Source organism: Pleurodeles waltl, chromosome 3_1 (genome assembly GCF_031143425.1).
Source record: "Pleurodeles waltl isolate 20211129_DDA chromosome 3_1, aPleWal1.hap1.20221129, whole genome shotgun sequence".
Taxonomy (NCBI): Eukaryota; Metazoa; Chordata; class Amphibia; order Caudata; family Salamandridae; genus Pleurodeles; species Pleurodeles waltl.
The window spans coordinates 1,962,481,892-1,962,496,485 of NC_090440.1; the positions used below are offsets into that span (position 1 = coordinate 1,962,481,892).

Below are 14,594 nucleotides of genomic sequence, written 5' to 3' on the forward strand. Positions count from 1 at the left end.
CTTTGCAGGGCCCCCGTCAGTTTTCGTTACGTGACTGCCTGGGCACTTTTCACTTTCGGACCTGAGATTGGCGCACAGCAATTTATCAGGAGAAGCACAGACTTTGCACTCAGCGGGGGAGGCGGGTACGCAGGAAGCTGCACTGTCTCAGTGGCTGTACACTCGGCAAACTCCAAATTCCCGGGGTCTGACCTGACACAGGGGCTGAGCCAACCTATGGGTTTAACAAAGATGCCAGTCTCGGGGGCTTCCCAGACATAGGGGCTCAACAAGCTCCACAGCCCCAGGGCCTGAGCAGAGCTCAGAGCCAATCCTGCGGCAGTGACCTGCGGGTGGTTCCTGCTCACCATGCGCGGTCCCCAGCCCACAGTTTTGTACACCCAGTCCTTTGTGCAAACACCCCACACCTCACCACCTGTTTCGAACACCACAACCAGCACACCGCTCCTTGGACTGAGGTGGCATTACCAGCACTACACTCCCTGAAATTGAGGAAGTAGGACCATCCCAGGCATTAGGGAACAATGAGTAACACATCACGCGCAATAAATGAGACGCCACGGCCAGCACACCACTCAGTAGGGCTGTGGATCCTCCATCAATACATCGCTCCATGAGAGTGAGTAGGTACCATCAGAGTTCCACTTCCTGGCACTGAGGAGAGAGCTTCTCCTCAACGGTCTTTTGACCACCTTTACCCTCAGACACCCCATTTTCCCTGCACCCCGACCCTTCCTGGGAGAACACCTCGGATTCATTCGGGAACCATCTCCCAGTTCTCAGGTAAGCGAAGGGATTTGTTTGAAAAATCATACAACGTCCACACATAGCGCATTTGGCACTTCACGCGCGGAGTCACGGGCGTTTTTGCGTTCGTGCCTCAGGCATCGGATGTTGCGGGCTTTTTTTTATAGTGATTTACCGGCGGATCTGGGGCTTTGGAGGGACAGGGATATTAGGGTCTCCTCAACTATCGCTGCAAATTAGTTTATGTGTGACAGTGAGCAAATTAGTGAGTAAGTGAGTGAGTGTGTGTGGGTGAATTGGGGTGTATGGATGAGTGTGCGAGAGTGAGGGGTGCGTGGGTGAGTTTGTGGGGGGGGGGTGAGAAGAGAATTTCTGTAACACACAATACGGTATTCTGTATTCAAAACTGACCCACAATAGAACGTGCTGCGTTAAGCTCCTGATTTCATGTGAGTGAGTGATGGGGAGTTAGTGTGTGCTTCAAAAGGTGTATGTATCAGGCGGCGTCGATCTAGAGAACATGCCCTTGCAGGCAGTGCACAACATACATGTTATCTCATAAGAATGATGAAAAGCGAGCTCACGAGAGCGCGTAGTTAGTGCGCAACATACATCTGATCTCATAAGACTGAGACGGTAGCCTTGCAGAGTGTGACCGGTCCATAACTAAGTAGATGGCCTGCTCCCTTCGCCTCAGCACTCAGTGAGGAGACGGGCAACCCTCTGGACCCAGCCTCTGCCGGGGCGCCATTGCTAGGAGAGAGCCACTTTGGGGCAGGAAGGACAAACAAAGAGCCCTTCTGGCGAGATGGTGATTGACCAGACCAGATTAAGAGTAAAAGGCTGCTTTTATTTGGACACACTACATGTAATGTCGCAACCAATTTGAGCAGTAATCTCATAGAGATAGGATTTCTTACGAATCTGCTCCTTTGATGTTCCTTGGCCCATCCTTGTAAGATCCGTTTTCCCATCTCACCTGCTGTAGGTTCATAGCCCCAGAAAAATTTACCGTAAAATCTTAAACGAGCTAGTTTACCAGCAATTGTGGTTGCTAAAATACCCTTGTTAACATTATTCATGATGAATTTCAGTATATCTTTCCTACGTAATAGGCAACTTTGTTCGTCCTGAGATCTAGAAACTGCCCACATTTCTATAAATTCTTCCCATGCTCTTCTGTAGGCAGTTTTTGTACTCTCTGTTAGTGAATTCTCCACCAGGCTAAGCATCCTTATTCTGCTAGCTCCCATACTTTTTGAGGCACTTCTGTTTTCATCAAGTCGGCTCCGGGCGCCAAACCATGGAATCTCTGCCATTGCGAACGAGACAATGCGGCTGTTAAATTATTGTTCGTACCTGGCACATGCTTGGCTCCGAAAACAATGTTAAACATTACGCACCCTAGCATGATTCCTTGTAGTAATTTCAAAAGGTGTTCATCTCTGACTTTCTGACCATTGACCAAGTCCACTATTGTTCTGTTCTCAAGGTTGAAAGTTACAGTTTTGACCTTCAAATGATTACTCCAAACAGCCAAAGCTACTAAAAAAGGAAAAAATTCAAAAAAGGCAATGCTCCTCTTCTCCTTAACCCATTGGATCGGCCATTGTTCAGCACACCATCTCCCTTCCCAAAATAATCCAAAACCTGTGGATCTGAAAACACGTGCACTCTCCAATCAAAATCAAAATCCAGTGACCACATAGTCACACCATTGGAATTTTTTAAAAACATTAACCAAACTTCCATTTCTGCTCTCATTGCAGCTGATATTCTGATCCTCTGGTGTGGCAACTGAACTCCTGACATGGCAAAACCCAGGCGTGTACAAAAAGATCTACCTGCTCTGACTACTCTGCAGGCAAAATTAAGATGCCCTAATAAACACTGGATTTGATGTAGTTGAAGCTTTGATGCAACCAATGCTTGCTCTAGTAAAGCTACAATTTGGTTGATCTTTTTTTAAGGCAATCTTGCTTCCATTTTCATCATATCCATCTCAATTCCGAGAAAAAACAAACAGGTACTAGGACCTTCTGTTTTTTCAGCGGCAAGTGGTACACCAAGCTCAGCTGCCATATCTTGAAATTTTTGAAGCACCCATTCACAATTGTGTGTCTTGTCCTTTCCCACAAACAAAAAATCATCCAGGTAACGTGTCACTAGTTCACAACCTGACCTGAAACTAAAACATCATGGTAAAAAAGAACTGGAAGCTTCAAATTGCACGAAATAGCACAACCCACAGGTAATACTTTGTCTACATATAGCTGATTGTCGAACTGAATACCTAACAGTGGAAAATTCAAAGGATGAACCGGCAGTAGGCGAAAAGTAGATTTAATATCACATTTTGCTAGCTGGCACCAGAACCTACCTGTCTGATCAATGCAAAAGTAACATTAACTGTGTCAAATTGTACTGCAGTATCCTCTTTTGCTATGTAGTCATTAATTGACATACCATGGTTTTGTGTAGCTATTTTAGTTAGAGCTTCATACACATTATTTTAGCAAACTAGGCCTGCCGCTGTGCACTTTAACCTAGACATATTTTATTCAGCTTCGTTTTATTATTTTAACAATAGCCACATTTGTGGTCTTGTTTTATTTTCTCTATCTAGCTGTTCTTTGCCTAGGCCAGCACTGCATTGTTAAACAAGACATTTATTTCACTCTGTGCCTTTCTCAAGTCTGCTGTAAGATAGGTTACTGGCAAACGTGGTACGCTTTGTCTCTAATGTTCACCGAAAAATACACACCCTTACGTGGGGATCCTTTCTTGGAACATCAGCTCTTTTATTATAAAAACACTACTTTGACCAATGTACGTTAGAGGGAGATTCCAGCCAGATGACCACGACTGTATGCTGATTGCTGATTGCTTCGCTGCAGCTGCTTATGTAGACTACAGGCCTCTTGCTCAGGTATGAGGGATGATGGCTTCCCAGGGAAACCTGAAGTGCAGAATTAGAGCTTAACATGCTGTGCTCTAACATAGCCTAGGTAGGAGCTATTTTTAACGATTCTAGTGACATTATGGTAGCGTTATTTTTATGTTTCACTCTCATTGCCACGATTTTAATCCTGTCATGCTTCATTGTCCTAGTTATTGCAATACATGCCTTATTATCTAAAATGCAGTTACTTCAATAAAACCTTATTGAACTATATTCAACCTCTGATTATCTTTGCATATATGAGACTAATGTAACTGAGAGAAACATATGAGATCTGAGTGACCACGATTTCCCTGAGGAGTCAATTGTGTCATGAGCTCGGTTGCCCAAGCACCCCTACTCCTGGGTGGAGATGAGGCACTACTAGTTAGCCGGAACAAAACCCAGATTAGGCCGCCAGGTCTCACCTGTAGTGGGTTCAGACTCAGTCCCCCACAGCGCAAGTGATTCTGCAGCCCAAATCCAGTAGTCTCATTAGGATAATGAGAACCTATGCGACACCAACGTTTGGTCAGGCACTAATTTTTGGGTCCTCCTGGGTATCTCTGTCTCACTACATGCAAAGACACCTCAATACTATATACGGAGATGTCCGTGGTATTGAGGATTTTCCTACTCAGCTAAGTAGGGAGTACTTAACTAACGCTGTAGGTTGTTCAAGCTTGAACCCTAAAAGGATAATCCCCATTTGGTGTGATTATCTCTGAACACAATTTACCATTCAGCATGGCAAACCCGCAACAGGTAGCAATTGCAGTCAATATGCGACCAACCCTTACTGCACATTTATTGTCACGTGGCCAAACGGCCCAGGAGAGTCCTGTTACATTTGTTGTTGAGGCACATCCAGCCTATAGAACAGAAATGTTCTATTCTTGGGTCACATTTCCAGCAGCTGATGGGAACACAAATACATTTCACCACTATACACCTGGAAACATACCTGCACAATCTAGAGCATATGTATATCTAGAAATACCTCTATCTTATCAAGAACATAATAATTGGCTTGATGGCGCCCTACCCCCTACATGTTAGGTCCTCTAAGTAATGATGGTCCTACCTGGCCTTTATTGGCCACATATACACCTCACCCTGCTGCAGCAACCTTGAAGGTAGCTGAAGTCCATTGTTTATATGCTGAGCTTACAGCAATATGGGGCCACGATAAATGATGTACCATGCAAAACTCAGCTTCGTTCTTTTTAGGAACTACACCAACCGGAGAAATCATTAAGTCATTTAAAGGCCAATCTGAAAATGGGCCAGCCATTCTCCCTTCTACCACTTCTTTATTTAGTTTTTGTTCAATAACCTGATTATGCTCTCTTGCGGATTTAAGACTGGCTGCAAACCTTCAATATCTTGGACCTTGATAACCAAGTCTAAAGTCCTCTCTGAAACCCCATTCCAACTTTGTAGCTTCTTCCCTGTCAGGGTAGAACTTCAACCAAAATGACAAGCGTTCAATAATGATTGGCGTAAAAGCCTTTGTTAGCTGGTTGAAATGATCCCCCTCTACCTCTGGTTTGACCATTACCTCCAAAACCTGCATGTTCATTGAAACTTTAGCCCTCAGTACAACCTCGAAGACCGATGAGGCATCGGGTGCCAGAATATTCCTGGCTCCCTATTTTGACTTTTCCAGCGGACGGTAATAGTGTTACCGTCCGCTGGCCCAGCGGAAAAGTCACATCAACATTGCTGCTGGCTCGTAATAGAGCCGGCAGCAATGCTGATGTGCAGCGGGTGCAGTAGCACCCGTCGCGCATTTCACTGCCTGAAATTCGGGCAGTAAATATGCACAATGGGGCCCTGCCTGGGGGCCCCTGCACTGCGCATACCAAGTGCATGGGCAGTGCAGAGGCCCCCAGGGACACCCCAAGTCCCCCTTACCGCCAGCACTTCCATGGCGGTGTTTACCGCCGTGGCCAGGCTGGGGGTCGGGGACTCATAATCCCCAGGGCAGAGGTACTTGCACCGCTGCCCTGGGGATTATGACCGCCAGGTAAAAGCCTGGCAGTATAGTGGAGGGGCCGGCGGTATGGCCGTGACTATAGCGCCACGGTCATAATAGCTGGCAGAACACCGCCAGCCTGTAGGCGGTGTTACCGCCAGCTTACTGACGGCCGCTAGGGTGGTAATGAGGCCCATTATAAAATTGCATGTTTTCCACCGCATCTTGAACATTCATGTTTATATTTGTAGGGGTTCCTTGGGCAGTAGCCCCTGTTAAAACCCCAACAGGCCCCAGAGGTAAGGTTTTGACCCCTACCCCATGATACCACCCCAAAAGAGGTGGGCTTCCCGAGAAAGGGCCGATGTGTTATTGCTGAACTGCTGGCTGTATGAATATTTCGAGGCGGCCTTTGAGGGTTCATCCACTGAACCCATAACTCATTATCTACCTCACCCCACGTTTTTTCAGGTAAAAGCCCCATGCAGGACCTAAACTCTTCATCATAGTGAAACCAAGCAAATCCTCCAAATTCCGTGCTAGTCTTGCAAATTGTGTCTATATATTTAAATATGGATACTGATCTTTCAGAATATTTTTCACAATATACACTAGCGTAAATTAAAAACGCTGATGTCCAAGTGTCTTTTGTTGTCATCACTCTGGGCCTTTTTGCCAATTCCCAAGCCTCCTCCTTGGAACCTTCTTTGGATTGTATTTCTCTGTGTAATAACTTGTAAACATCTACAAACTCTCCTTTCCAAATCTTTTCTTTTGTGCCCGTAGTAATATGTGCACCCAAAGGCATGGACAAACCCTTGTATGGTATCCTTTTTAGACTTTCATTCTTATTCTTTTCACCACTGTCTTTCTTTTCTTCCTCTTTACCAACCCCTGATTTTTGTTTCTCTTCCGCAATATTAGCTCCACTTGCGTCATCACCCACTGACTTAGCCATGTAATCACCTTCTTTATTTCTCTTCCCCAAAATCTTGATCTATTTCAACACTTTTATCAATCAGCATGGTATTCATTCCTTTATCTGCCATTTTACGTGGAGCTCTTTCTTCAATAACCCCCCAGCTTCTCCACCATTAAGTCTCACCTGTTCTCAATCTGTTCTTTGGCTCCAGCAAGGCTTTCTTCTGTCCTTTCTTGTCCTTTGACCTCTTCACACCCCTACTTATTTCTTAAAGTCCTCTTTGTAAATACCTTTTCTGGAAGACATGAAGTTTGGACAAACTTTTATTATTCCCCCCACTTTCCCGATATCTCACCGTTCAACTCTCCTTTCTGATTCTTCCAATGCATAATTTCTCCTTCCTCTAGATCCTCATCTTCCTCTTCGTAATCCAACTCACAATCAACATCACCTCCCACTTGCACAGTACTCCCACAAGGACATTCCCCATCCCCAACACCCCCATCACAACGCTTCCAATAAACTTGTTTTTAATTTACACTTGTGGTTGCAGCAAGTTCTCCCGCGCTGTCAGGATGGTTGCCCCAAACCTCTCCCTCTCTTCCGGCCGGTCCACCTCGGACACCTGATACCCAGCTGGCTGGACATTGCTGCTCTGCTGTGTGCAAAGCAGTATTTTCCTTTTGTTGTCTCGCAGGTCGCCGCAACCTGCAGGGGCTTTAGGCCTGACCCCTAATTTTCTACCAATACGCTTAAGCAAATCCTCATCATGTGAAAGCCAAACCCACCTTTCTATGTCTTTTTTGCTATCTACAGTAGTAAAAACCTCTTTCACCTTGACAACCGGTGCTTTTGGGCGCATCAAAATCACTGTATCCTTACTCCTTTTTATCTCATCGTTTAAAATCTTTGATTCTACATTTTCAAAGTCTGTCACCGAATTGTAATTTTCAAACAACTGGTTTTCTGATTGAAAACTGGCATAAACTTGTAATTCTGAAGAACATTTCGTAGCTGGCAACATACGCTCATGATTTCCTATTGATACAGCCTTCAAAAATGGTTCTTTCAGAGTAGTTTTAAAAATGGGCACTAAATTGTGTTCTTCATTCGCACTGCGGCGCTCAACTGTGCTCGCTGCTGCCCCCTCCTGTCTGCTTATGCTCTCCACACTCTCCTGAGGCAGAGCTGATGTTGCGCATAACTTGCTCTTTTTTGGCAGGCAGCCATGCTCCACCAGGCCTGGCTTTTCATTTTTAGAGCGTTTCACTACTTCAATAGACGCTTAATCGTCATTAACAAAGACGTGTTCAACTTTACATTTTTTTGACTTGCTAGCCCCTTCATTCTGCCCATCTCTTGAATACGGCCTGATGCCGGCGAGCAAGTAAAAATGGCCGCTGCTACTCCACTAGCTGTAGCGTGCTTTGGTCACTCCATGCCGACCCACAATTGAGACAGGACACCACGCTGAATTAAATCAGCTCTGCCTGCCTCGCATATTATGAGAAGTGTTTTTCTAACCTCTTCCGACTGTTCAGACATAATTTAACCTACCGCTAACTCTGACAAACAACCTAACTGTCTTCTCCTCAGGACCACAGCATTGGAATGACCTAAAATGGCCAATTCTGACTAACAGCTACCTAACCTCCCCACTATTTCAAACAGACCAAGGGCAGGCCTTCATGTCTGGAACCCTCCACCCACCCGAAAATGCCCGGGGGTGGACATCCTGTGGATGCTAGCCCCAGGAGCCCACATTCTCTCTCTGCCCTGCGACAGGGGCAAATTGTTGAGGAGCAACTGGGGTGGGAGGGAGGGGCGCAGAGCACTCAACAGTGACAGAAAAGTTCAATTTATTGAGGCAGCTACAGGGGTCTGCACTGCAGTGTGTTTACAAAGGTCGTACTACAGCATCTTCACACCTGTTACACTTATTGAGTCATGAGAGCCCTCATGCGCCCCGTCCACTGATACCCGTGCCCCCTTGCTTTTGGTAGTTAGTTTCTGCTCTGCCCTCTACTTAACTTGCGGTGTCACTGGGTGGGGCCTGGTACCCCAAGCAGCAGAGTGTGCAGTACTTTTCAAGCAGGCAACCTTGCTGCTGAGAACAGCTTCATCCGGCTGCTGGACAGTGGCAGGAGCAGAGGGGTCGTTTGTGCCGGGGTACACCCGAAGGGTTGCTGGGCAGTCCTGGTATGGAGGGCCATGTGTACCGGTTACAGCGGAAGGATTGCTGAGCAGTCGCACTTAGACACAACAAGTGGCAGAAGCTGAACAACGAGCGCAGAGAAAGGGGGGGGGGCTGCCCGAAAGGCACCTGACAAGCCAATCAGATCCCAGCGCACCCTTACTGCAACATATACTGGGATGCAGGAACTGGAGGCGGGCGATAGAGAGATGGAGAGGGAGAAACAGAGAAAGGGGAGGCGGGCGAGAGAGAGTTTAAGAGAGAGTGAGAGGGGAACAATGAGAGGTGGAAGAAAGCCAGAGACAGAAAGGCGAGATAGAGGGAAAAGAGGAGAGCGAACAAGAGAGAGTTTAGGACAGAGAGCGGAGATGGTGGGTTTACGAGTCAGACAGAAATGTCGAAGTCTCAGAGAAAAGGGGGTGAAAGGGAGGGGAATCAAGAGAGCGGTAAATAGATGGTGTGCTGGCGCGTTCTTTAGACCTTATATTTCTTTTGATATTTTATTTTATAAGGGGACACATTGGGGAGGGTCGCATGGACCTTTGGAATTCGACAGTGAGAAAGGGTATGATCTCAAAACAATTCACCAATAAACATTTTAATCAGTAATTTCACAATTTCAGATAGGGAGTCAGTAACTTGAACGCACCATGACCTATGTGGCCACGAATCACCACACCAGTTTAGTAAAGTTTAAACATTTATTTCCCTAGATTGATGATGCTAAGAGCACATAAATCAAGCACAGAACAATATGATAAAGTTACACAAATATCACTGGATGCCCAAGTCTCCTAAATAGAATCAGCTTCTACAAGGCTAATATTATTAAGCACTATAGAATAATCATACAGAATAACAACAGTATCAAATGAATAAATGAAACGGAATACATTGAGTCATGGCAGATGAATCAATGACAATCAGTTTTCAACAAAAGTCACATTTTGGGATGTGGCACCCTAATCTATTACACCAATCAGATTGCGCATGTTGGGCTTGCAAAAAAAAGGAAAAATCAGGCCAAAATATAATTTGGAAAAACACCTACATATGGTGCTAACAAAAATCAGCGGTTTGCTTCTAGATAGGATAGGAAAACATAAAAACCTGCAAGAAAACAGATATACATTTTTTGTCATACCTGTCCTTAATTGGGTTTCAGCAGGCAGCAAGGATTTTCTTCAGCAGAGCATCTTCACAGTGAGCTTCAGATGGGCAGTGACATAAGGGAATGGTTCAGTAAAAAGTGGGCTTAAGGTACCTGAACCATCAATGGCAGCAAGCTAAATAATAGGCATCAAGAACAGAACAGACAATACTGCAAAAGAATTATAAAGCAACTGAAATATGAAAGAACAGCAAAGAACCAAAAGAGCAACTGAAAAGAAAACTGAGCATGAGCTAGTGACTGAGGCTGGGCAAAAGACAGAGTAAGAGAGACTGACAGAATAATTGACTAACTCCTCATCACTCTAGTTTTTTTTTATTAAAGTCTCAGAAAATATATAAAATTGCCTGCCATTGAACAAATACTAAGGTGACTAGGAAAGGACCAATAAAAATTTAGACAAGTCTCATAATGTAACAGTTTTCTCATGTGGCATCTTTCAGGCTTCTGTTCACACGCAGAGATTTTCACCAACTGCTTCTCATGGTGTTCTCAAAATGCAAACTGTAAGCCATTGTCCTTTCCCAGCACACTATCAGCTAAGAAAGTTACAAATATGTTGCAGCTTAAGGAACATTTCTCACATGCCGCGCAAAGCTCTGGGAAAGAATGATATGACTTCTCCCATAAATGCTAAACTTTGCTCTACATGTCGAACTAATTAATCACTACATGGCTTTCAGCTGAAAGAAAACACACATTTAAAATGTGCAGTAGCGACAGCTTTAACACCTCGACCACCTCGACCACGCCAGTCTCCTCCTTCGCGAACACTACCAGTACCAACTGCCTGACTTCATGGACCAACGTCAACAACGACGAGACACGCAAGATCATGAACTCCATCCACTCAGGATCACCATCAGACCTGTGCCCACACCACGTATACAACAAAGCAGATGCAGCCATCGCACCCCAACTACGGAAGGTCATCAACATCTCATTCGAAACAGCGAGATTCCCGGAAAGCTGGAAGCACGCCGAAATCAACACCCTTCTCAAAAAGCCCAAGGCGGACCCCAAGGACCTCAAGAACTTCCGGCCCATCTCCCTTCTTCCGTTCCCGGCAAAGGTCATTGAGAAAATCATTAACACACAACTGACCCGCCACCGCGAAGACAACAACATCCTGGACCCTTCCCAGTCCGGATTCAGACGGAACCACAGCACAGAGACACCCTTCTCACCGCCACAGACGACATCAGAAGCCAACTCGACAACGGCGAAACATCAGCCCTCATCCTCCTAGACCTGTCAGCCGCCTTCGACACGGTCTGCCACCACACTCTGAAAACCCGCCTCCATGAAGCCGGAATCCAAGAGAAAGCCCTCGACTGGACCTCATCCTTCCTCTCCAGCAGAACCCAGAGAGTACGCCTCCCTTCCTTCCAATCCGAAGCCACCAACATCATCTGCGGCGTACCTCAGGGCTCATCCCTCAGCCCGACGCTGTTCAATATCTACATGGCCCCCCCGCACAAGTGGCCCTCAAACACAACCTCAACATCATCTCCTACGCCGACGACACCCAACTCACCCTCTCCCTCACCAAGGACCCGCACACAGCCAAAACCAACCTTCACGAGGGTATGAAGGCCGTCGCCGAGTGGATGAGAGGCAGCCGTCTAAAACTGAACTCGGACAAGACGGAGGTCCTCATCCTAGGGCCCACCCCCTCCACCTGGGACGACTCGTGGTGGGCAACCTCGCTGGGTATCCCACCGACACCGACCGACCACGCACGCAACCTTGGATTCATCCGCGACTCATCCCTCTCCATGTGAAAACAGGTCAACGCCATCTCCTCCTCCTGCTACAACACCCTCTGCATGCTCCGCAGGATCTACAAGTGGATCCCGACTGAAACAAGAAGAACAGTGACGCAGGCCCTCGTCAGCAGCAGGCTTGACTACGGCAATGTACTCTACGCAGGTATCTCAACTAAACACCTGCAACGCCTCCAACGCATCCAAAACGCCTCCGCCCGATTAATCCTCAACGTGCTTAGCCGCAACTACATCACCCCCCACCTGACAGACCTTCACTGGCTCCCTGTCGACAAGAGGATCTCCTTCAAGCTCCTCACCCACTCACACAAAGCACTCCACAACGCTGGACCAGCCTACCTGAACAACAGACTCAGCTTCTACACCCCCACCCGACAGCTCGGCTCCACCAACCTCGCCCTCGCCCCACGCATCCAACAAAACTTCTCCGGCGGCAGATCCTTCTCCTACCTTGGCGCCAAGACCTGGAAAACCCTCCTGACCAACCTAAGACAGATCCAAGACCTGCTCACCTTCAGAAGACACCTCAAGACCTGGCTCTTCGAGCAGTAGCAGCACCATTCCTCCCCCCCCCCCCCAGCCCACCTCCAGCGCCTTGAGACCCTCGCAGGTAAGTAGTGCACTTTACAAATATAATGATTGATTGATTGATTGAGTAAAAAAAAATTCAGAAGCTCTAAACTAAAATATTTTCATTTCATAAATCAATAGTTAATCATTGTTCATAGTTAATAAAATACGAAATACATTTCACAGTGTGTTTATTTCAGTGATACATTCATGTAACATTGTAACTTTATTCATAAATTGTAGGCCATATTTAAATGTGTGCTCATGTTATTTTATTTGTGCACTGTTTAAACATACATCAGTTTAGTTTATTAATCACACAATTAGTCAACACTAAATTAGGCTCTCTCAGGTGCCAGGCAGATAGCGAGAGAAGGGGAGAAGGAGACAAGGGTATGTAGGAAGAGAGACTAAGGTAAAAGAGGCAACCAGAAGGGGTCTAGAGAAAGATCGAGGCGGGGGAGGACATTTAGAGAGGAAAGAGAGAAGCGGGAAGTAGAAAATGAACAGAACTGGTGTGTGTGTGTGTTGGGGGGCGGAGTATGCAGAGAAGGGAGCATTGGCATGGTCGACTGAGGTAAGAAGAGGGAGGGGGGGGATGCTGGGAGGCTGTAACGGGAGAGAAGACGACGATGAGGCTTGAAAAAAGAATTTTAAGAAGGGAATAAGGAACGAGAAAGGAGGGGTCAGGTAAAGGGGGGGGAGGGTACAGAGAAGGGGGTGGGACGTTGGGGCAAGGAAGTGATGGAGTTCAAGGAGATATACGTTATGGGGAAGAGGGGCAGTGATGTCATAGGAGCTAAGAACGGGGATGGACATTAAGGCTGGAGCTACGAAGGAAAGATAGTATCAGGGAGGAATGTGTGGAAGTGGAGAGGGAGGGAGGCTGCCAGAAACAGCCCCTCGTTAATTGACCCAGTAAAAAAAAAGAAAATACAAAGTGACATAGCTGAACATAGCTGAACATAGCTGGGGAGGGATTACAAGGAGGGGGTGGGGTCAGGGGATTGACAAGACCAAGAAGGGGCAGAAAAAGTTTGCAAGAGTGATTGTTTGAAGGGGGGGGGGGGCATGCCAGAGTAATACATGGGCAGGGAAACTGAGTAATATATAGGAAATCCTGACTGAGGAAACGAGTGAAGCCAGAGAGGAATAAGGGCTGGTCAAGGAAAGTGAAAAAATGGAACAAGGTTAATGATAATGAAGAAAGAAGGGGCTTGTCTCTTCTAATAACATCGAAAAGTAGAGTAACACATTAGGATAAGAAGGGTCATTTGGTCTATGACGAACCGTCAACAATTCACCGCTATATCTTTTAACTTGTACTGTATTTTACTTTTCTCCATGGGGCGGCGGCGGTGGCACTACCTTTGCCTCACCACCTAATGGTACCCGTCCCGTCTTTCCTCTGGTCGCCATTATTTTTCGCACAGGTGGATCCCAACTTTGTGGCAGAAGCTATGAAAAAAAGCGAATATCGCCCCGTTCGCTATGGCATAGCGGCTTGGCCGCTCAGCTGACACCTTTTTCTCATTTCAAGACAGTGGCCCTCATTCTGACCCTGGCGGTCGGCGGAGAGACGGCGGTCGGACCGCGAACAGACCGGCGGTATTAAAAATGGCATTCTGACCGCGGCGGTCCCCGCCGCGACCGACCGCTACTTCTCCACTCCGACCGCCACGGCGGTCATGACCGCGGGGCTGGAGTTTGCGCACTCCGGCCCGGCGGTCGTCCCAAGACCGCCAAGGGTATTATGACCCTGCCTACCGCCGCGGTTTCTTGCGGGCGGGAACCGCCGTGCGAACCATGGCGGTAAGCACTATCGGGGCCAGGGAATTCCTTCCCTGGCACTGATAGGGGTCTCCCCCACCCCCCACTACCCACCCGAGTCCTCCCCCCACACCCTCCACCCCCCTGCCACCCCCCAGAGGTGGTACGAACCCCCTCCCCACCCCCACCCCGACATGCACATACATGTACCCCGACATGCACACACCCCCAACATGCACATATACACACCCCCTACACACACATACACAACGGGGACACATACCCGCACACATACATGCCGACATGCGCACCTGCCGAACAGCACACATTACCCATAGACACAGCAGCACCCCCCGCCCGCATACACGCACTCACACACCCCCTCTACACACTCACACGCACACCCCCATGCACGCCCACATCACACAACACCCCCCCACCCCCTCCCCTCACGGACGATCAACTTACCTTGTGCGTTGGTCCTCCGGGAGGCGACGGGAGCCATAGGGACGTG

At 47.3% G+C, this 14,594-nt stretch overlaps 1 protein-coding gene across 1 annotated transcript in view; it reads left to right on the top strand.

Moving 5' to 3' along the window:
- Positions 1-632: 632 nt before the first annotated feature.
- Positions 633-14,594, top strand: part of LOC138285856 (transient receptor potential cation channel subfamily V member 1-like) — a 342,258-nt gene continuing 328,296 nt past the window's right edge. Inside the window, exon 1 of the mRNA XM_069226332.1 lies at positions 633-783. The gene's annotated coding sequence lies outside the window, so the exon portion shown is untranslated. The remainder of the gene's footprint in view (positions 784-14,594) is intronic.